This window comes from Eptesicus fuscus, chromosome 15, assembly GCF_027574615.1.
Source record: "Eptesicus fuscus isolate TK198812 chromosome 15, DD_ASM_mEF_20220401, whole genome shotgun sequence".
NCBI lineage: Eukaryota > Metazoa > Chordata > Mammalia > Chiroptera > Vespertilionidae > Eptesicus > Eptesicus fuscus.
This window is the reverse complement of record NC_072487.1, coordinates 72,103,579-72,126,800: the sequence shown is the minus strand read 5'-3', so window position 1 is coordinate 72,126,800 and position 23,222 is coordinate 72,103,579. Positions and strand designations below refer to the sequence as shown.

Sequence of the window (23,222 nt, the reverse complement as noted above, 5' to 3'; positions counted from 1 at the left end):
GAGGCAAATCACTTGCTGAAGGCCACACAGCTAGTAGGTGTTTGGAACTTCTATCCACTGTCCCAGTTCTAGTCCTGGGGACCACAAGAAAAGGAACCTCCTTCCCTTCCCACGGTCTCCTTTCCAAATTGGAGCCGAAGTCTATGAAACCTGATTGTCACAGGTATGCTGAGGTTTCAGTCCCTCTGCCCTCTGGTCTGTTGGAGTCCCCCTTCAGCCCCTGGCCCAGCACAATCAGTGTGCTGTAAAAAATATAATTTTTCTCTGTGTGTCAGCTACTATGATCCTACCCTCATGCACCCCTGGGTTGGGAGATAGGTCATTGTATGCTTTGCTTTTTGTTGTTGTTGTTGTTAATCCTTGCCTGAGTATACTTTGTCCACTGATTGTTTTTGTTGTTGTTGTTTTAGGAGAGTGGAAAGGAAGGAGGTTGGGCGAGGGTGAGGGCGAAACATTGGTGGAAGAGAACACATCAATTGATTGCCTTCTGCACACGCCCCTGCTGGGGCCAGGGATACAACCCACAACGTAGGTACGTGCCTTGGACCGGGAATCAAACCTGAGATGCTTTGCTGCTCGGGCCAGTACTCTAACCCCTGAGAAACATGGGCCAGGGCTGCTTTGCTTCTTAAGGTCATTTCAACTGTCTGATACAACTCCTACTTTTTGGAGGCTCAGCCATACAGTTGGCCCACCCTCTCTCCTCCTCGTCTATCTCCCTCCCTCAGTTGCAGAATGGCTTGGGAAGCACCACCCATTTCTTTTTCATCTCAGATCCATCCATCTTCCTAGGAGCTCTTGAGGTCCACGGTGGCATCTCAGTCCCTTGACCATCTCATCTCCAATTCTGTTTCAGCCACGACTCCACTCTCACATGGCTCTTCATCTGAGGTTATTCACTGAGACATCCATCTCTGAGGATAACCTCCACCTTTCTGCCTTGCTCCATCATCGACTCCCATTACACCCATTCCAGGACCTTCGGGTCAGTGACAGGAACCTTTCTGGAATTCTGGGGCCCTTTGTTTAAGGCACTCTTAAAAGCTGAGATCTTAAACTCCTCGACTCCATCACACCTGTCTGGCAAAACTCCTTCCTTGAATTAAAGCAACTGCTCACCCTTTGTGTGCCTTTATCTTGACTATGTAAACTAACTATAGAAAAGTCACACAAAGCATTATATTAGTATAACTATAAATTCAGTCTCTATTCTCAATGGGGCCCTCAACCATGTCTTTGAAATTTTACATTTCGCTGCACTCCAACTTACCACAACAACATAGTCAAGTTTAACTATAAGCTTCATGAAGCTGGAGTCCCTGCCTTGTTTTTCACCACTGAATCTCCAGTGCCTGGGAAAAGCTTAATCTACAGGCACTCAATAAGTACTTGCTTACTGACTAAGGTGCAGTAATAGTGGTAAGCATTTTATGTAAATATTAGTAAATGTTATTAGCTTTATACTGACCTCTGTTCTATGTGAGTTACATGTATTAGCTCATTTAATCCTCACAGCAACCCAATGGGGTTAGTTAGGACTTTTGTCATTCCCATTTTACAGATAAGGAATTTTAGAGCGGCAGCTTGGAAAGATGAAGTCACAACATTTGTAAGTGGTAGAGTGGATATGCTTAGTGTGTCCAGTTGGGTAGTTTGGGTTTTATGTGAATGAGGGGCAATCAGGCAGCTGTGCTTCAGACTGGAGCTCAAGACAGAAGTGAAAATTAAGATCAATATTTAGGAGGGGTGAAATAATCTGGTGACTCCAGAAAACAGACTATCAAACCGTGTTTACACCCTTTGCTTTGGCAGAGTGCCTCTAACAGGCCCCCAATGGAACTGTGTGTGTGCAGGGATGCACTTGGGTGTTTAAGGTGCATCTCCCCTCGCTCCCATGAGCTAAGAGATTACTCATATTTGAAAATAAGGGTAGATTCATGGTGTATTTGTTGGTGACTTTAATACTGGGCAAGGATCTCCCTGGGCTGCAATTCAGTCTTGACTTTTCTTTTTCTTGTGCTAAGATGCATTTAAAATTTCGTATTTATTGATAGAGTTGAGAGAGAGAGAGAGGAAAGGAGAGAGGGAAAAATCGATTTGTTGTTCCACTTACTTACGCATTCATTGGTTGCTTTTTTGTATGTGCCCCAAAGGGGGATGAACCCCCAACCTTTGTGTATGGGGAGGATGCTCTAACCAACTCAGCTACCCGGCCAGGGCCCTACGGTGCATTTCTGAACTCTCTCTCAGGTAGGAGAGATATATCATTGCATTTGAGTTCTTTCCCCTTCAGGTGGCTTCTCCCACTGATTCCTGCTGAGAGAGAGGGAGACCCCACAAACAATGAGCCCCTGTTCTATGTCAGTCCTCATATCTTATGGACACCGCCTTTCAGTTCTTGAGGAAAATTATCACCTCCATTTTACAGATAATAAGAGTAATAGCTAATATTTACTAAGTGTTTATTGTGTCAGGCACTGTGTGTGGGGTTTTTAAAGCATCATCCCGTTTGAGTCTCACCGCAATACTCTAAAATTGGAACTAATGTACGGGTGGGAGGTATCTTGTTTTAGGATGCACAGCCAGTTAGGTCTTTCTGACCCAGAGGCTAAGCTGCCTCATCACTCATTTTCCATGAACTTAGGGCTTTCTCCCATAGAAATGGGGAGAAAGGAGAAGATCCGAAGGAGAACGCTAACATTGATTTCCACCTACCCAAGTCCATGGGATAGACTCTCAGCAGACTCTCAGCTAGTCTCTGACCAAGGCCTCACCTGGTGCCAGGAAAGTGGCGCGCATGCGCACGGCTTTCCGTTCGGCCCCGCCCCCCTGGGAGGGCTCCACTCTTCGCTCCCGGCTCTGGGGCTTGCGCACTACGTCCCCAGCCGGCAGCTCCTTCCCAGGCGGGGACTTCCGGTGCATGAGGTGTGGTTCCGGGTCGTGGCGCGACTCGGGGCCACTGAGCTGCTACTCTGCCGGCGGGCGGCGGCGAGCAGCGGGGGCATGAGGGCGAGCCCGGAAAGCGGCAGCTGAGCCGGCCGGGAGGAGCGCCAGTCCCCGAGGTTTCCGAGAGTTCGGGGCTAGGGCCGAGAGGCACAGAGGAGCCGGACCCTCCCCCCAGGAACGTGTCCTGGGCCGCCCCGGCCGGTAGTGTGGCAGCACCTTCAGGTAAAGGTTGCCCCAGCCGCTACCTTACTGGCTCGCTCTCCTGCCAGCCACCTGGAGAGCCTAGCGTCTCCTCACTCCTCTGCGCCCGACTCTGCCGGGCCGGCAGCTTGTCTGGCCCTTGCTCGGGTCTCCCGTGAGCATCCGTTTCCTGGCGCTTTCCAGAACCGGAGGCTGCTGTGAGTCTGACAGCTAGCTGGGTGTGTGATTTGGGGGAGGAGAAGCTAGTGGGTCTGGTAGTGTTGGGGAGGAGTGAGAGGAGGGAGGAGGATGCTATTGGCTCTGGCAGTTTCTGGCTCCACATTTAGGTGTTCTGATCTTCACTATATGAAAAATTAAGTTTTTAAAGCATTGCCTGTGTGGCCTCCGGTTCCTAGCGCCTCCTCTCCATTTGCCACAAAGGGGTAAATGGCCTCGCAGAACTGTTTTTTTCTTGGTGGAGTGCTGCTGTAACTTTGATTCAGCTTTTTCTTTTGGGGAGTGGCAAAGAGTATTCTAAATCTGTTTAAAGTAGAAAAAAAATGATTATAGCTTAAACAAGAGTATTACTTTAACCTGAGCCCAAAAAGTTGACTCAGGAATTGGTTAAAATTTCATTCTGAATGAACCCAGGTAGTTTTTGGAGCCTATGACAGTATCCGGCACCGTGCAAAAAGCATCATGTTGTAAATCAAAACCCGCAAAGTTCAAAACTTCCCCAGGTGTGAATGGTCAAATGGAGACAGGTGTTTATTATAAACATTAGTTCAAACAAAACCAACATGCTCATTCTGTTTTGACCAGCAAAAGGGGTGGATTCCTAATTTAAAAACCCACTAGAGCAGGAAAAGGAGACACCGTCCTTTATGCTTCATATACAACGAGCCCACCTGAGACGCTCAATAAATGCTGGAAGAGTTCTTGATGAAGCATTGATCATTGTTTTCATTTTTTTTTTTGTTTGTTTGTTTACACACTTGCAAGCTTGCTGGAGCCTATGAGGCATGCGGGTGTCCCCTTTTCCATTCAGCTTTGTGCTCATACCTACCTTCAACTACTGTGGTCCCATACTGAATTTGCATTCCTCTACTCCTCCTGACCTGGTGCCTGGCTAAAGTTCCAGCTATGCTTGAAAAGGTCCCCTTCCTAAATTACCCTGATCCTTTCCTCAAGTAGGGCCTCCAGTCACATTTGTTCTTTTCTTTGTCCCTTGTGTTTTGTAGGACATTCTCCCTGCCTAGAAGTTTCTCCTTTTCTGTTGTGAGCTGTTGAGATGTTACCCAGGGCCCAGCTGAAATTGGCCTCCATCAACCAATTCAGTACAACCCCAGCTGGAAATTATTTCTTTTCTAGAATCCTATAAACACTCATCATATCTATAATTACTTCACTTAGCAAGTATTTACTGAGCATGGATATATACCAGGTACCATGCCAGACAATGTAGAGGTCAATAAGGCTCAGTCCTTGTAGCAAGGAGCTCAATTTAGTGAGAGAGATAAGGGTTAAAGAATTCCAACACCAAGTGATAAGTACACTGTGTGAGCGTTCTTTCTGTGATACAGTGATAACATAGAACGGGGGGCGGGGGGGGGGGTTGTCATTTGTTTTTGAGGAGTGTGCTGTGGCCAGGTAATGCTTTATTATGTGGGGTTAACTAAGCTTTATTATTTGCCGTGTACTGGGTATTAAACAAGGTTTCTCTTGTTTAATCATTTTAATCTCAATTTACAGATTAGGAAGACTCAGGATAAATTACACAGCTGGTACAAGACAGAGCCAGGATTCAAACCCAGGTCTGTCTGTTGCCTACATCTGTGCTTTTTTCATTATGTGTTTTGCCTTCTTTCTCACACCATAGCTCTTGATATCAAGTATATATTGAAACATGTATACTAGAGAAAGAAATATGAGTGTCAAAATTAATGGTATAGATGTTCTTTTAAATGTAGGGAAGACCATGATCTTTCAAAGCAAGAAGGTAGAAGGTGGGTCAGCTCAGCTTTGAATATGAGCAAGGAAGGCATTGTGTAGAGAATAACCATGACCTCTGTATTCGATTCCTGGTTCCTTCTCTGGCTAGATATGTGACCTTTGGCAAGTTTCTTAATTCTAAGCATTATTTTCCTCAAGTATGGGTTGGGATAGGGGGATAATATGGACCTCATGGAGTATTGTGAATATGTAATAAGCTAATATGGATAAAAGGCCTGATACATGGTAAGGTCTCTGAAATGATTATAAGATGCAAAGGTGCAATGACTGGCATGGTTTTAGAGTGGTTAGTAGACCAGCCTTAATAAAGCAAGCCATTGCTTCTTTTTAGTGTGAGGATACTGGAAGGTAAAGTTGGAGGTTCACTAGAGGTCCGTGTCAGCGAGGGATTGAGTGTCAGGCAAGAGAGGTAAATTCCAGTTTCTTCTTATAACTTTCCTAGTTAATAAATACTTTGAGGATCTGTGATTCATTCGACAGTGACAGGGAAAATGTTAGACCCAGGGAATGCAAAGAGGAATAAAACCAGGTTCCTACTCTGAGGTTGTTGACATATTTGTGTGCAGGTGAACTGTAGTGAAGTACTTTAGGTACAAAGATAGCAATCCCCAAGGCTACCAAGGAGGACAAAAGAGGGAACACTGATAATGATAGCTAATGAGCACTTACTATGTGCCAACATTGTGTTAAAAGTACTGTCTCATTTATTTCTGTGCCGGAAAGTGTATATTTTACAGGTGAGCAAACTAGAGCACAGAGATTAAATAAACTCCATGAGTTTATGCAGCTGTTGGGGCTGTGAGTAGAAGGGATTATCTGTTAGACGTAGGTATCTCCACTCTTCTTTGTGGTGTGGATGGGGACCTTCTGAAGCGGCTTCAGAGAAGAGCTAGCCCTTGGGCTGTTTCAGTGAGCTGGTCACTGTGCTGGGCAGTAGGGATGTTGAGGAATGAATGTGGCCCCTGCACTCAAGGAGCTCATTGCCTCATCTGTGATGTTAAATATATTTCTTTTTAGTGGGGGGTTTGCTTTGCTAGTTGACTCATAACTGAGGACTTTAGAAACTGTTGTACTTCAGTGGATTTCTAAAGGGTCAGGCTGAGAATTTGCTGGAAGTCTGTTATTCTGATATATAGGCCTTATTGTTAAGAACACAGCAATAGATGCCAATTATATGACAAGGAATTCTGTCACATTATGTTTTTTTTTCCCGTAGTAGGTTCTCTGACCTTGAGTTTCCTGTGAGTTTTAAGTTTTTGAGAAGTTTTGACATAAAGATTAGCTCATTTCAACTTGTGTTAAATTTAAAATAATTGTAATTGAGCACTTATGTTCTGGTCATTGTTAAATGTTTTCCCTATACTTCGTTTCCTTCAGTCTTCATGATTCTCTGAGATAGGTGATGAATCTTAGTGATTAGGTAGGGTACCCAAGAGTCACATAGCTAGTGAGTGATAATGCCAGAAAAAAAACTGGACTTTCCAAAAGAGTGAACAAATATTTATTAAGTTAGTTTTCTTTTGAGCATCTGCCTCAGGAGTCTCCAACTCAAATGCCCATGATGTAATATAGAAAGTAGGCTAGATCTTGATGAACTGGAGGGCATATGTCCAGTCTGAAGATAGCGGTTGGTTGCCAGTTCACTACTTCCCTTATTCTCACTCCCCACCCCATCCCCCCCGGGAGGCAACTAATACTTGTGTCTCACATCAATGTCTCTCTCCCTCTCTCTCCCCCTCTCTCCTTCTCTCTCCTTCTCTCTCTTCCCCTCGGCTCCCCCCTCCTCTCCCTCCCTCTCTCCCTTCGAGTCTCTCTGAAAAGCAATGGGGAAAATATCCTTAGGTGAAGATTAACAACAACAAAAGAAGAGATGCTGGAAATCTGGGTTTTAATGTATTTATTTTAATTTTTTTTTAATTTTTATTTTAGGGAGAGAGAGGGCCAGAGAGATTGGGAGAGAGGGAGAGAGAAACATCTTTGTTTTTCCACTTATTTATGCATTCATTGGTTGATTTTTGTATGTGTTCTGACTGGGGATTGAATCCGCAACCTTGGTGTAGTAGCTTGATGCTCTAACCAGCTGAGCTACCCAGCCAGGGCTGGGTTTTAATGTATGTATTTCATTTTTAAAATTTGACATTTAAAAAATTGCTGAGTGGACTAAAGCACATTTGTGTGCTGTGTACAGTCCTAGGCTGTCTGATTGTGAACTCTGATGTACTTCATCGCTGAAATTTTGGTATCTACTGTCCAAAGCAGGATGTACAAGTCGAGATTACTGATAGAAGTGTACTGGTAAATTGCCAGAGTGAGAGGGTTTTATAATTGACTCATACTGATGTCTTTGGGGAAGTGGCAGGGTGAATGCTTTTATTATATAATCAGACTAAATTTCAGGAGGGATGGGGCTTGATGAGGAAATGACCTTGTAATACCTTTAGCTCTTTAAATGCTATAAAATCTCTTGCCTCTGTTGGTCCTCTGTACAGTGCCATGGAATAAACATGGGGGTAAACATAACCTCTTGAGATTAAAAAATTGGCTCCCAGTGAAAGACAGTTTAGTAGAAAGTGCACTTGACTGAGAGGGGCTTGAGGTCTGACTGTAGCTATGCTGCTGACAGCCTTTTGATTTTGGTTGAGCCACTTTAGAAATTTTTGTATCTTTTTTCCCATCTGGATGATAATGAGGAGCTCAAATCAAGTCTTGCTGAAATCTTTTCAGGATGCCATACTTTCTGATTCTAATTGACATGCTTAAAGTTACACAGCTGATTACTGGTAGACCCAGTAGAGAATGGTTCAGATATAAAGTGCTGTTTCTCCTCTCTTGGCAGGTAGGGAGCTACTGCTCAGCTCTTCCCCCTGTTCTTTGTTCATTACTTCCGGGAAAGGACCTTGACAGGCCAGGTGTTCCCCAAATGCATACAGTGCTTTGTTGACTGTATATACACAAGATTGAAAGGGGGCATAGAGACACCCAGCATAGTGAGAGAAATATGGTCAGGGAGTTCCCAGCCCAAGAGTTTAATTTATTTTTATTTTAATACCCAGCTTCCACCAGGTGAAAATTGGAAAAAATATTGGTCTTCTAGATACTTGTTTTCATTCATACTCTATTGTATAAGGACATAACATGGAATATAAAAATGAAGAAAATAAATCCTGAGCAGTCATTCAGAATTTATTAACTTGTGTTGGCAGCAGTCTAGATATATTGGGAAAATAGATTTAATATAGGAAACACAAAATTTGGACCCAAAGAAGGAAATAGTTTTAAGTAATTGAAAGTGAGAAAAATGGGAGAAACCTTTTACAAAACAAAACTTAAATTCTGGAAACAGCAAGAAGGTATTAGAATAAGTATTGGAATTAAATTATAGTAATCACTTGTTAAATAAATTGAATATTATGTCACATTTACCCATACATATATGCAGTGTTAAATTCATATCCTATACTTGAGTATACTTTTATGAATATGCTTTTATTATTGATGCAGACAAAATGGACTGAATTTTATACATTCAAAACAATGTAACATTTTTTAGTTCCCTATGGATTCATTTTAAGGAATATTATTATAAACTAGGGGCCCAGTGCACGAATTCATGCACCTTGAAAGGAACTGTGGGCTGCGAGGCTGTGGTAGGCACAGGGGCAGATCTCAGTCCATTCTCTGTGCCCCTGCCCGGCCCCTCCCACCACAGCCCCTGGTCCTCTGTCTGCCGGCAGCCCTGCTCCGCGGCCACTGCTGCCCTGATTGCCCCTCAGGAGCAGGGGGAGGTGGAGAAGCCCTCAGGGTCGATCAGGGCCAGCAGCCACTGCTCGCACCTGCTGATGGCGCCAAGCGATTGGGACCGGTGCTGGGCACCAGCAGTGGGTATAAGCGGCGGCTCTGGCGCCGGCTGTGGGTGCGAGCGGCGGCTCCGGTGCTGGCAGCAGGTATGAGCAGCGGCTCCAGTGCTGGCAGCAGGTGCAAGAGGGGCTGGCGCCGGCAGCAGGTGCAAGCACTGGGGCGGGATCGTGGCACAAAGGAGCAAAGAATTTTCAGTAACCACCAGAGGCTCGCCCCGATGACAGCGACCAGCGCCCCCACTCACCTGCTTTACCATCCTGCCGCGGCTGACGCCTGCCATGTTCTGCGCATGCCCCCGGGTGACCAGCTCACGTCATAGTGACTGGTTGTTCTGGTTGTTCTACCATTCGGTCTATTTGCATATTAGCCTTTTGTTATATAGACTAGGGGCCCAGTGCACAAATTCATGCACCTTGAAAGGAACTGTGGGGCTGCAAGGCTGCGATTGGAACAGGGGCGGGTCTCGGCCCATCCTCCGTGCCCCCACCCGGCCCCTCCTGCTGTGCCCCCGGTCCCCTGTCTGCCGGGAGCCCTGCTCCCTCCACCGCCGCTCCCACACGCTGCCGGCACCGGCCCCGCTCGCACCTGCTGACGTTGTGGAGTGATTGGGGCTGGCACCATCAGTGGGTGCAAGCGGCGGCTGCTGTCCCGATTGCCCCTCAGGAGCAGGGGGAAGTGGAGAAGCACTCAGGGGCGATCAGGGCCACCAGCCGTCGGTTGCACCTACTGATGGTACCAAGTGATCAGGACCGGCGCTGGGTGCCGGCAGCGGGTGTGAGCAGGGCCAGCACCGGCAGTGGGTGTGAGTAGTAGCTCCGGTCCCAGCAGCGGGTGCGAGTGGGGCCGGCGCCTGCAGCGGGCGCGAGCAGCAGCTGCTGGTCCCGATCGCCCCTCATGAGCTGGGAGAGGTAAAGAAGCCCTGAGGGGCAATCGGGGCCGGCAGCCGCTGCTCGTACCTGCTGATGTCACCAAGCAATTGGGGCCGGTGCTGGGCACTGGCAGCCGGTGCGAGCGGCGACTCCAGCATTGGCAGCGGGTGCAACCGAGTCCAGCGCTGGCAGCGGGTATGGGTGCCAGATGGGACCATGGCACGCAGGAGCAAAGAATTTTCAGTAACCACCAGAGGCTTGCCCCGATGACAGCGACGGCGCCCCACCTTGGTCTGGTGCCCCCACTCACCTGCTCCACCATCCTGCTGCGGCAGTCACTCGCCATGTTCCGCGCACGCCCCCTCGTGGTCAGCGCACGTCATAGTGACCGGTTCAGTTCTGCCTTTTGGTCTATGTGCATATTAACCTTTTATTATATAGGATACCAGTGGCCCGGTGCACAAAATTTGTGCACATTGAAAGGGAATTAATTAGAGGAAATATTTTAGGGTCTGGGTACAGGGGAATGGGATTCCTGGTTGGCAGGCCACTGACAGCAAGCTGACCAATTTGCGAGGAATGGGGCTCCCTCCTTCCCCCTGTCAGGGTCCGGGATGCAGGGGAATGTGATTCTTGGTTGGCAGGCCGCTGACAGCAGGCTGACGAATGGCCAGTTTCTCAAGGAATGGGGCTCCATCCTCTCTCTTATCAGGGTCCAGGGTGCAGGTGAATGGGATTCCTGGCTGGCAGGCAGCTGACAGCAAGCTGACCAATGGCTGATTCTGCGAGGAATGGGGCTCCCTCCTCCCTCCTGTCAGGGTCTGGTTTGAAGGCCAGCCACGACCCCGATCACATGAGACCCAGAGTGCCGCCGCACCCCAGCTGGGGCCCAGAGCTCCCTCCTGCCACAGTGCCCTGGCCAGGGCCCAGAGCTCCCTCCTGCCACGCTGAGACCCATCAAATTTATCCTCACTGCCCCCCCACCCACAGGCGTGGCCGCCCCCAACTGCTCCCCTCCCACCCACCCCCGCTGGCCTGGTTGCCCCACACAGCCTGCTGTTCAGTAGTTTGGTTGTCCCTCACTGCCCCCCCTGCCAGCCTGGTTGCCCCATGCAGCCTGCTGTTCAGTCGTTTGGTCGTCCCTCACTGCCCACCCCCTGCCGGCCTGGTCACCCCACGCAGCCTGCTATTTAGTCGTCAGTCTGGTCATTTAGGTTGTGATGGCCCCTGGCTTTTTATATATTAGAAAGTACTGCTTCAGCAGAGAAATTGGTAGAAAATTATTTGAAGAAATGGTTTTCTTTTTAAAACAAAGTAATTTTAGTTGCTGATATAAAAGAGACTAACAAAGAACTGAGGTGCAGGCTTGAATCTTGAAGTCACATCTACCTGTATTTGAATACTGGCTTTGTCAGTTATAAACTGTGACCATCACAATCTGCAAAGTGAGGACAAGAATGCCAATCTTTTTTTTTTTTTTTTTTTTTTAAATATATTTTATTGACTTTTTACAGAGAGGAAAGGAGAGGGACAGAGAGCTAGAAACATCGATGAGAGAGAAACATCGATCAGCTGCCTCTTGCACACCCCCTACCGGGGATGTGCCCACAACCAATGTACATGCCCTTGACCGGAATCGAACCTGGGACCTTTCAGTCCGCAGACCGACGCTCTATCCACTGAGCCAAACCGGTTTCGGCAAGAATGCCAATCTTATATACTACTTGTGAGGATTAAATGAAATAACTTACAGAGAGATGCAGGTACTAGCTTTCAGGGGCACAAGACATTTAAATGTTAGTATAATGTAACAAATGATTCTATGGAGTGATTATGAAGGAGTGAGACTTTTCATTTTCATGTCTGTATTATGAAATTAGTTTAATTTCTAGTTGTGCTTTGTGCATTACTTAGCACACCTACCAACTGTGCACTAACGAGAAAAAGGTTTTAATATTTTTTTTTAGGCTATTAAATGACTTGATCTGTTAAATAACAATAAATACCTTCAGTTGCTTATATTACTTTTTTTTGTGTGTGCCCATGGCTACCTGTTGAAGTGTTAGAACAAGGGGATATTATGTTCTCATCCCCATCTTACAAATGCTGAAACTGAAGCTTAGAGAAGTAAAGTGGTTCAAGGTAGAGAGCTACTGAAATGGCAAAGGTAGGATTTGAATCTTGATTTTTCCTCTAATTACAGTGCTTTTGTCACTATCCCATGCTGTTCTAGATTTGGATATTGGAACTGGCCCTTGTTTTGGGACCGTCATCAACCATGGCCCTCCTTACTTATTTAAACTTAATTCCTACAGAAAGTTGTTATTGATTATGTTGAGAATGTTTGGTTACAGGTATAATCTTACGATCTGAAGTTTAAAGATTTAATAGAACTCTATTAATACTCATTGCTGGCAGAGGTTGGTGGTGAGATATAGGGGTCAATCATACATTGCTAGGGGGAATATAAGTTGGTAAAAGTTTTCTGGAAAGAATTTTGGTAGTATTTATCAGAAGCCTTAAAAGAAGTCACGCATGCCTTTTGAGCAATTCCATTTTTAGGAACTGTTGTTAAAGAAATAGAGATGTAGAAAATATTCATGTTCACTGTAGCAGTACTTATAATAGTAAAAATTAGAATCAACTTTAGTATTTAACAAAGGGTTTAGAGAAATTATGGAAAAGCCATAGGATGGGAATATTGTGCAGTCATTTTAAATGTTTTAGAACAGTGATGGCGAACCTATGACACGCGTATCAGCACTGACACGCGTAGCCATTTCTGATGACACACGGCCACTGAGGCGGCCGCATGCCGAGGATGAAACATTTGCGAAATAATGTTTTTTCCTCAAAGTGACACACTACCCGAGTTATGCTCAGTTTTTTGGCGAAGTTGGACACACCAAGCTCAAAAGGTTGCCCATCACTGTTTTAGAAGAATATTAATGACATTAATGTGCTTATCATGTAACATGAAGTGAAAAAAGGATATAAAACTATATAAAGTATGATCCCAGTTATGTCATACATAAGGAAAAGAAATAGGTGGTAGGATGATAGGTTTTTATGCTTTGTTTTCTAAAACGTTCTCTGATAAACATAACCTTTTAGTAAAAAAATCTTTTAAACTTGGTATTAAAAATAAAGAGCCAGTGAATATAACTTTGACAAAAAAAGTTTTCATTCATGCAAATGATCTGGAGTTATAAATGGACTAGAGACCCGGTGCACAAATTTGTGCATGGGTGAGGTCCCACGGGGTGGCCTGCGGGGATCAGGCCCCAGCGCGCGCCCCCAAGCTCGCAGCCCCAGCGCCGCCCCCTCACCTACTCCACCATTCCGCCTGCGGGCGATCGATCTGGACTGGGCCCCCTGCCAGGCTCCCTCAACACTTAGGAGCCAGGCAGCGGCCCTATCCCCCATCGCCACTGCTGGTCGCCATCTGCAGGGTGGTTGGCGGGGCAATTGGGCCCCTGCTCGCACCTGCCTTGGCCTGGCACTGCCCGCTCACCTGCTCTACCATCCCACCGGAGTCTTGCTCTCATCGGGGCCCATTGGGGCCAGCAGCACCTCCACTGCCACCCACTGCCAGCACCATGTTGCCTGGTCGAGGGGACAATTTGCATATTAGGCTTTTTTTTTTTATGTGTCTCAGGCATGAAACAGCTCTGGCCACCGACACAGGCATCAAGCTAGGATGAACTAAGGACTGTGCATCTGCTTTGCCCCTGATTGATATAAGAGCAACACCACCAATCAGGTGTCTCCTTGCCCATTGCCAGGGGGGTTAGGCTTTTATTGTATAGGATTTTATTTTCAAGTTAGTTTTCACCTCTGTTGTTAGAATTTGGTTTCATGTTTCTTGACATAAATGATGTTGAGGTTTCCCGGCTAGCCTTCCTGTCCTTCCCACAAAATCCTATTTAAGACAGTATTGTGGAAGAAGAGTTGTATTCATGTTGGAATGTCCCAGTGTCCCAGTCTACCTACCATCACCTTTTTAATGGCCAGTGGGTAGTGAGTAGTCATGTGACAGGTCTTTCTTTTCTTTTTTTTTAATTTAAATTCTTTATTGTTGAAAGTATTACATATTTCTTTTCTTTTTAATATTTTTGTTGATTTCAGAGAGGAAGAGAGAGGTGAGAGAGATGAAACATCAGTGATGAGAGAGAATCATTGATTGGCTGCCTCCTGCACGCCCCACACTGGGGATCCAGCCTGCAACCAGAGCATATGGCCTGACTGGGAATCGAACCGTGACCTCCTGGTTCATAGGTCAATGCTCAACTACTGAGCCATGCCATCCAGCCAGGTCTGTCTTTCAAAGAGAGTGCACTCTCATATCTGTGAGACTGGGCATTGGTATGTACAGGGTAGGCAAAAGTAGGCTTACAGTTGTGAGTACACGAAACACAGAGTTTATTCTTGTATTATTATTTATTAATTATTGTACTGTTTTCCATACAAAGAATTGTACTTTTCCCACCCTTGAATAGAGTTTTTTTGTGGGTTGAATGCTTAGATATTGGGAAGTGCTTTATTGTTACAGAAAATTGTATGAATTCCCATTTTTGTAAGAAAAAAATTAAAGATCAAAGTATGGATTTTAATTTTTCTGTAATATGAAAAATGCATAAATATTAAAAGTCATAATGTATTGGTGCCTTTTACCCTTTCCTAATTTTCATTGAAATTGCAATCATTTCAGCAAGTACAGTTAAGCATGATGGCCAGTTAAGTTTTTAAAAAAATGTGCATGGTAATTCTATATACAATATAAAAAGTGTGCAAAAATTTAACAAAATATTTGAGCATATTTAAATTAGGAAAATACCTGGCAAGATGTTTCTTTTTGTAAACTGCTTCTGTCCAAAGCATTCTGTATATTACCAGAATGAAAAATGACAGCACTTTGTCATCTGTTCAAATTGATATTGCACTCTTTGCAATGACAGCTGAAAAGGCCCACAGGTGCCATATAAAGAGGTGACCATGTTGTCATATTTCATTTCGGCATCCCTCTGCAAAGCCATAATTACCTAATTAGGTTGTTAATTAGGAGATTAGCATTTCACTATATTGATAGAATGCTCTTTACCGGCATGAGGCTAGATACAGATTTGTCTGCCCTAATTTATATTCCCTGCCTTTTTTGTATTTATTTATTTGCTTAAGTTTCTGATGTGGTGCAATTCAGTTTACCTGAGAAACAGTTTGTTTACAAGCTAATGAAGCTTTGATTACTGGGTTAAAGTTGCCTTGTTAATATATGAACAGAATTAAAAGGGTGGTCACATCCCCAAAATGATAATATAAGTTTTGATATGTTATAACTTGTATTCTTGTAAGCAGAGGCAACAAACACATGATAAGAAATAAAGTTGTTGGTATAAAAAAATAAAATATATAAAAACTTAAGTTTGAAATGTGATAGAGATTTATACAGGGTTGGGCAAAAGTAGGTTTAGAGTTGTTCATATGGAAAAGAATACAATAATCCTATATAATAAAGAGCTAATATGCTAATTAGACCGGACAGGGGAACGACCTTCCAGAACAACCAGTGGGCAGGGCCACGAGCAGCCAAGGCCGTAATGGCCGAGCCCCTTGCACGAATTTCATGCATCGGGCCTCTAGTTGATAAATAATCATATAAGAGTAAACCATGTTTCACACACTCACAACTGTAAATCTACTTTTGCCCATCCTGTATATATATAAACTAGGTCAGTGGTCGGCAAACTGCGGCTCTTTGGCCCCTTGCATGTGACTCTTCCACAAAATACCACGGCCTGGGCGAATCTATTTTGAAGAAGTGGCATTAGAAGAAGCTTAAGTTTAAAAAATTTGGCTCTCAAAAGAAATTTCAATTGTACTGTTGATATTTGGCTCTGTTGACTAATGAGTTTGCTGACCACTGAACTAGGTGAAGGAAATTATTTAGTTATCTTTAACAACAAATCCCTACTGTTTTTTACTTTAGACTTATAAAACTTGTTATTTTGAACATATTTCAGAAACTGAACCTTGTTTAATGACCTGAGAACAAATATATTCAGTTTTCAGATTAGACTTCCTTAGGTAGTCATCATGTATCAGGGTTTATTCCATTTGTGCCTTCTGTCCGTTAGTCTGTGCTTGGAACATTCTCTTCCCACAGTTTTTGCAATCCTGAGTGCTTATGGAATTTGAAGTATTTCAGAGTAACCTTTACTTGGTAAGCAGCATTTCCACCAAGTGTGTCTAACATTCTTTGGGTAGGAGGAGGGGTGATTAAAAAAAACCCGATTTCCATCTTTATTCACTCCAATGCATGATTTGACTGTAATGTTTGTAATTTGCATTATTAGTACCTTTTCTGCTTTTTCCAGTTAAGGAGATTAAGTTTTACAGCAATATTAGGAGCACCATTCCCACTGAGGTAGTAGTTAAGCTCCTTTTGATTATATTTGGCATTTACTGTTAAAGTTGTAGAAAGTACATGTGTGCCTAAGTCCTTCTCCACAGTTGTAGGAGTTTTGGGAGTGGTGGGTGGTTAGGTTGTCTGAAGTTTCACAGCTACTGCTGTTTATAAACAGTATTTCAAAAACACTTTGAAAATATAGATTATTTTATAACAGTTGCATAATAATAGAGGTTTTAGTCTAACTTGTGTTTAGAACTTTATATATAGTTTGCTGTTAATAATTACAGTTGTTCTTCATACTTGTCATTGGAAGTATGTTTTGAGCAAAAATTAGGTCTTGAGTTGTCCATTTTATCGTCACAAAATTAGGTATTTCTGACACCAAAGTGTTTTTCCACTAGGCCTTGCTGTTCAAACTGGGGTTATGGGAATCCCAATATGTGCCAGGAGGTTTTAGAAGCTGCAGAGTAAGCATGGCACTCTATAGTTTAGTTCAAAACTAAAGCACTTCTTTCTAGGTTTAGTATATTATAGGATAGGATGCAAATATGAGTGAATTCTAAAAATAAATTTTTTGTAGCATGATGCTCTAGGTGGCTCTCCCTAGGTTCTGTCATACCTTGACTGATGCCCACTCTCCTCTGCCCTTCAGGTGTGTTCGTGGAGGGTTTGAGAAGCACTGTACTGTACCGGGCTCCCTTTAACTGGATCTTGGCACATGGTAAGATTCCGAGACATTTCAGGTGGAGGTTAGTGGTACAAGAAAAGAAAAACCAAGAGTCAGTGTCCCTTTGTCCAAAGGAAACATTTGTTAGGACACAAGATTTGCTCTGGCAGGTTGATAGGGTCTAGTGGGTTCCAGATGCCCTAAGTCAGTGGTTGGCAAACCACAGCTTGCGAGCCACATGCGGCTCTTTGGCCCCTTGAGTGTGGCTCATCCACAAAATACCACATGTGGGCGCGCACGTACAATGCGACTGAAACTTTGTGGCCCAGGCGCAGAAGTCGGTTTTCGGCCTGGGCGAGTCTATTTTGACGAAGTGGCGTTAGAACACTCAAGGGGCCAAAGAGCCGCATGTGGCTCTCAAGCCACGGTTTGCCGACCACTGCCCTAAGTCACTCATCAGGGGGCCTCAGCAGGAAAGCTGGATTGACACCCAAGCTTCCCCATGTAGTCTTTTATCCCAGGCTTCTTCCCATGATTAATATATTATTCCAAAGAAGGCAACAGCAGAAGCTACAAGTTTTCCTGAAGTCAAGGCTTAGAAGTCCCGTATTACTTCCATTACATTCTGTTGCTCCAAGTACATCACAGTGTGAGTCTTGCTGGGAGGAGCTGCGAAGACTGGCCTTTTAAAAATCTACCATGTGACCTTGAGCAAGTTACTTAATTCCTTTAAGCCTTAATTTTATTTTACCTATAAAATGAAGCTAATATTAATACCTACATCTTGTGGTGGTTGTAAGGATGAAATATGTTGTTACATGAAAAGTACAGCTGATAGGACAAGCTTAGTAAATGTCATCTATTACTGTTCTCTGTGATTCTGCCTAATGAAAGCTTAGCCATCCTTAAATGGGACCCTCTTCCTTCCTGAAGCCTTCTTGGAAAACATAATTGTCTTTGTATCTCATTTGGTGGTTAATATGTATTGGCCTTATGTTGCTGTTAGATCAGTAAAAGCAGTCTCTGGAGGATGCAGGCCAGTGTTTATATAAATTTTTGTAGGATTCCCAGTGCCTACCTCGCAATGATGTAGTAAATGAACCTCTTATTCAAAAGAAGATACAAGCATTTCATTTCTGTTGTTTTGATTTAGTCTAGTAAGTACCTTTAGTTAAAATATAGAAGTAAAAATGTGAAAGGAAAAATTAAACTCCAGATATAGGATCTCACTATTTACTGTGTAATGAAATTAGACATTTTTACTTAGAGGAGATTTTAATTCCCCTAGGGGAAAAAAAGCTTAATTTTTTTTTTTGCTGGTCTAAAAAATAAATGAAGATTTAATTTAGAGTTAAATTGGAGAGTGTTAGAAAAAGAGATTTAAAAGCAATAAGGTGCATTTTATTTTAATGGTCATTTCAATTATTTTCAAATTCCAGGAGGTATGAATTCAAAACTTTAACTAGATCGAAGAATGTTGAAATCTTAGTTTAAAAAAGGGGCTGTTGAAAGACTTCGCATATAATAAAAAGGCTTTTGTATTTCTAACTTGTGATCATTCCTTTTTGTGAAAAATAAATGTGAGTACTTCTATAACACTAAGGAATCTTGTATAGGAATCGTGTTTAACTTGCCTAACGCTAATAGCATGAAGTGGGGGTACAGTGTGGAAAGGTAAAAAAAAAAAAATTCTCGCATCTGCTGTTACATGTTGTTAACTCCCTCAGCAGACGTTAAATCATTTCAAGTACAATAATAGTGTGGGAGGTAAATTAACTAACCATTAACAATCTTATAAATACACAATTAACATGCCAACATTTATATGACACATTGATGGGGCAGCAGTAATTTTTGATTGGGAGTTTGCAGACCTTTGAGAAGCCTCAGGCTGTTGCTTATTTTTAGACAAGTTTTCACAGATTGCAGGTGAGGGGACTTGAAGTCTGTCTGGCAGAGAAGTGAGTGTTTGGAGTGTTGAAAGTTCAAGAAGCGGAATTTCCTTTTAGCCATTGGCTGAACTTGAGCATTTTATTTATTTATTTTTTTTTAAAAAAAAATATATTTTATTGATTTTTTACAGAGAGGAAGAGAAAGGGATAGAGAGTTAGAAGCATCGATGAGAGAGAAACATCAATCAGCTGCCTCTTGCACACCCCCTACTGGGGATGTGCCCGCAACCAAGGTACATGCCCTTGACCGGAATCGCACCTGGGACCTTTCAGTCCAAAGGCCGACGCTCTATCCACTGAGCCAAACCGGTTTTGGCTCAACTTGAGCATTTTAAACCATGTTGCTGCCTATCTCAGGTTCTTAGGGCTCATTTGCTTATGGGGGTTATTTAAAGAAACAAAAGAAACAGAATTTTTAGGTATGGACTTTGTAGCTGAAGTTGCACGAATCTCTAGGGATTTTTACAAAAAGATAGTTAGACCTAACTGAGAATTTAAAGGACACCCATCCTCTGTGGTTTCAGGTCAACAAGTAGATGATCTCTGAAGTTCCTTTCGTGTGTAAAATGTTGTGACTTTTATATTTGAGCAATCATTGCATGCACTGTTTATATCTTGCTCTTCAACAATTCTCTGTTGCATTAGTGGAGGAGAGGCTAAGTAAGGGTCTAGTTTACTGCATAATACATTTGCTGTCTTACATCTTTCATAAAGACCCATGGAGCCCTAACTGGTTTGGCTCAGTGGACAGAGAGTCGTCCTACGGACTGAAAGGTCCCAGATTCTATTCCAGTCAAGGGCATGTTCCTTGGTTGCAGGCACATCCCCAGTAGGAGGTGTGCAGGAGGCAGCTGATCAATATTTCTCTCTCATCGATGTTTCTAACTCTCTATCCCACTCTCTCTCCCTTCCTCTCTGTAAAAAAAAAATATATATATATATATATATCAATAAAATAAATAAATAAAAGAGACCCATGGAAGAAATTTCTCTCAGGCCCCAGAACTCAAAAGGCTCAATGTCAGGATATTTAAAAATCATGCTTATTATAACTATTACTAGAGGCCCAGTGCACGAAATTCGTGCACGGAGGGGGGTTGTCCCTCAGCCCAGCCTGTACCCTCTCCAATCTGGGACCCCTCAAGGGATGTCCGACTGTCCGTTTAGGCCAGGGATCGGGCCTAAACGGGCAGTCGGACATCCCTCTCACAATCCAGGACTGCTTGGCTCCCAACTGCTTGCCTGCCTGCCTTCCTGATTGCCCCTAATCACTTCTGCCTGCCAGCCTGATCACCCCATAACCACTCTGCTGCCAGCCTGTTTGTCCCCAACTTCCCTCCTCTGCCGGCCTGGTCACCCCTAACTGCCCTCTCCTGCAGGGTTGATCACCTCCAACTGCCCTCCCTTGTAGGCTTGGTCCCTCTCAACTGCCCTCCCTTGCAGGCCAGGTGCCTCCCAACTGCCCTCTCCTGCTGGCCATCTTGTGGTGGCCATCCTGTGTCCACATGGGGGCAGGACAGCTGGTTTGCCCTGAAGGGTGTCCCTGATCAGGGTGGGGTACCCTTGGAGCGTGGGTCAGCCTGAGTGAGGGGCCTGTGGTGGTTTGCAGGCAGGCCACGCCCCCTGGCAACGCAAGCAGAGGCCCTGGTATCTGGAATTTATTTTCCTTCTACAATTAAAACTTTGTAGCCTGGAGCAGAGCCAAGCCTGGGGCTCCCTCCGAGGCCCACAGCCATTTGTGTTGGGGTTATAATTGTAACTTTGTTGCCTTAAGCGGGTGGGCCTGGCCAGGGAGTGTGGAAAGCTTTGCTTCCCCTGTTGCTGGCGGCAACCCTGGCCTGCTCTCTCAAGCTCCATTCTGCCGCCATTTGTTTGAATTTGTTTACCTTCTATAATTGAAACTTTGTAGCTTGAGTGGAGGCTTAGGCCTGCAACGGCTGGCAGAAAGCTTGGCTTCCTCTGTTACCTAGGAAACCTTGCTCTCTGTGGCTGTAGCCATCTTGGTTTGGGTTAATTTGCATACTCGCTCTGATTGGATGGTGGGCGTGGCTTGTGGGTGTGGCTTGTTGATGTGTCGGAGGTATGGTCAATTTGCATATTTGTCTATTATTATATAGGATAATTATTTGTTCTTCTGTTTAGAGAGGCTGTATAGTAGTTAAGATCCCAAGCTCTTCGATTTGATTCTTGTACTTCTTAGCTGTCTGAAAACTTTTCAGCATTTTCATCTGTAAAATTTGCTTCAGAGATTCTGCAGTCTACCTGTAGGAAATGTACAAGATCTGTGCCATGCACTGGCTTATGGATTCATTCTGAGTGACTTCCCCTTTGCCACTTTTCTCATCTACTTTTTTACTATGTTGTACCTTATGTGTTTTTTTATAAGCTATTAGAAGTAAGTTTGGAGGGTGTATGTGTGTAAAGTTATTATTAAAAATATATTTGTGTTGTCCTGGCCAGTGTGGTTCAGTTGGTTGGAGCATCATCCCCTTACACTGAAAGGTTTTGAGTTTGATCCTTGGTCAGGGCATGTATGGGAAGGCAACCGATTGATGTCTCCCCACCCCCTCTCTCTCTCTCCCTCTCTCTCTCTCCCTCTCTCCCTCTCTCCCTCCCTCCCTCCCTCTCCCTCTCTCCCTCCCTATCTTTCTCTCCCTTCCCCTATGTGTAGGGCAGTGGTCGGCAAACTGCCGCGAGCCGCAGTTTGCCGCTCTGTTGACTAATGAGTTTGCCGACCACTGGGGCTTAATCACAAAGAACAATAACAGTCTGTAATTATTGGAATCGAAAGTCTATAGGGCATGTGCCAAGTTACCACAGGAAAGTTACATGATCATTAATGAACACAAATGGTTATGTAAAGTGGCAATTGCATCCACATTGTACCTAGAACCACACTAAGCACATAGTTGGAACTTAATAAGTATTTGTTGAATGAATGAATGAAGTATAAAAGGAGACCCACCCAGTACATTAAAAATGGTCATATTATTATGGGACATCTCTTAACATCCTCCTACTCTGCATGATGTCTCCATTGCTTCCAGTTTTGGTAAAACTGTATGTTTTGAGGACCCTGAAGTTAAAAAGTGGGAGAACCTTTGAAAGGTAGGACATCTTAGGGGAACAGACTTCCTGGTGCCTGAAATTATTGTTTATCCGATGGCCTAAAGGTATAAAAAAAGGACCAACTATCTCACAGGCAAGGATTGGTGGCATCCAGGAACGTCATTCAGGGCCCGAAGAAATAGCATTTGTAAAAGTGTAGAGCAGCATTTCTAAACGATGTTCTCTGAAACTTGTTATACATTGATTTATTATAGTTTTCATAGGGGGAAAAAATGTTTAGGGATCAGATAAGTTTGGGATTTGGAATATGTTGTGTTACTAGATTCCCCACTCTTGGAGCTTCACAATATACATTAGTAGTTTAAAAGCTTTGAAAAGTGCTAAAAACAGCAAGAAGAAAACATTTAATTTTGTTTAATCTGGCACTTCATAGATCTTTTTTTAAAATTTAAATTTAAAAATGAGGTGAAATATATATAACATAATATTTACCATTTTAACCATTTTCAAGTGTACAGTTCAAGGCCATTAAGTACACTCACATTGTTGTGCAAACACCACCTCTATCTTACAGAACTTTTCCATCTAAATTACCCATCAAAAAGTCCCATTTTTCTGAACCCCAGCCAACATTAATTTTAAACATCTTTAATCTTTTTACAACTGATGAGAGAAAATAACTTGTTTTAACCTGTGTTCAGAATATCTTTGTGTTAGAAATCAAATCTACCTTCAAATGATAATTTGCTGCTCTTTAAGTGATTTAAAATATACTATTTGGTTTTAAAAGTAGTGTTGGAATAAGTTGATAGTGTCCCAAGGTGACAATTTTGAAGAGCACATTGAAGAGTTCTTGTATTTGTATTAATAGAAAAAAGGCAATCCTTTCTTTATAATCTCTCTTACACATGACATGTTCATATATGTCTAATCTCTACAACAGAAGTGTATAGTCCTTGGAAGTCAGGCAGCAACATTTTTTGAATTCCTGAAATGTATAAGATCCTTTGTTGCCAGAAGGGATGTGGTGTTATAGCCCCTGTCTTAGAGACTTACAGTCTGAATCCTCAAGTATTTGTCATAGGAGGTGGAAAGCACATTTCCCAGGCATCCTGTAGGGAGTTGCCTCTCAGAACCAGTATGCCCTGGCCAGTGTGGCCCAGTTGGTTGGGCGTCATCCTATGCACCGAAAGGTTGCCTGTTCGATTCCCAGGCAGGGCATGTGCCCGGGTTGCAGGCTCGATCCCTGGTGGGCAGCA

At 43.7% G+C, this 23,222-nt stretch overlaps 1 protein-coding gene and 1 pseudogene across 19 annotated transcripts in view; one reads left to right on the top strand and one right to left on the bottom strand.

The window, feature by feature from the left end:
• The first annotated feature begins 2,941 nt into the window (after window positions 1–2,941).
• MAPKAP1 (MAPK associated protein 1) overlaps window positions 2,942–23,222 on the top strand; it is a 199,553-nt gene continuing 179,272 nt past the window's right edge. For 9 of the 19 annotated variants that reach the window (XM_028130859.2, XM_028130856.2, XM_028130857.2 and 6 more), the window contains exons 1-3: window positions 2,942–3,168; window positions 4,879–4,940; window positions 16,928–16,996. The gene's annotated coding sequence lies outside the window, so the exon portion shown is untranslated. The other 10 variants (XM_054726893.1, XM_028130850.2, XM_054726889.1 and 7 more) reach the window with 9 other exon arrangements.
• On the bottom strand, window positions 13,512–13,656 carry LOC114227707 (small nucleolar RNA SNORA48; annotated as a pseudogene).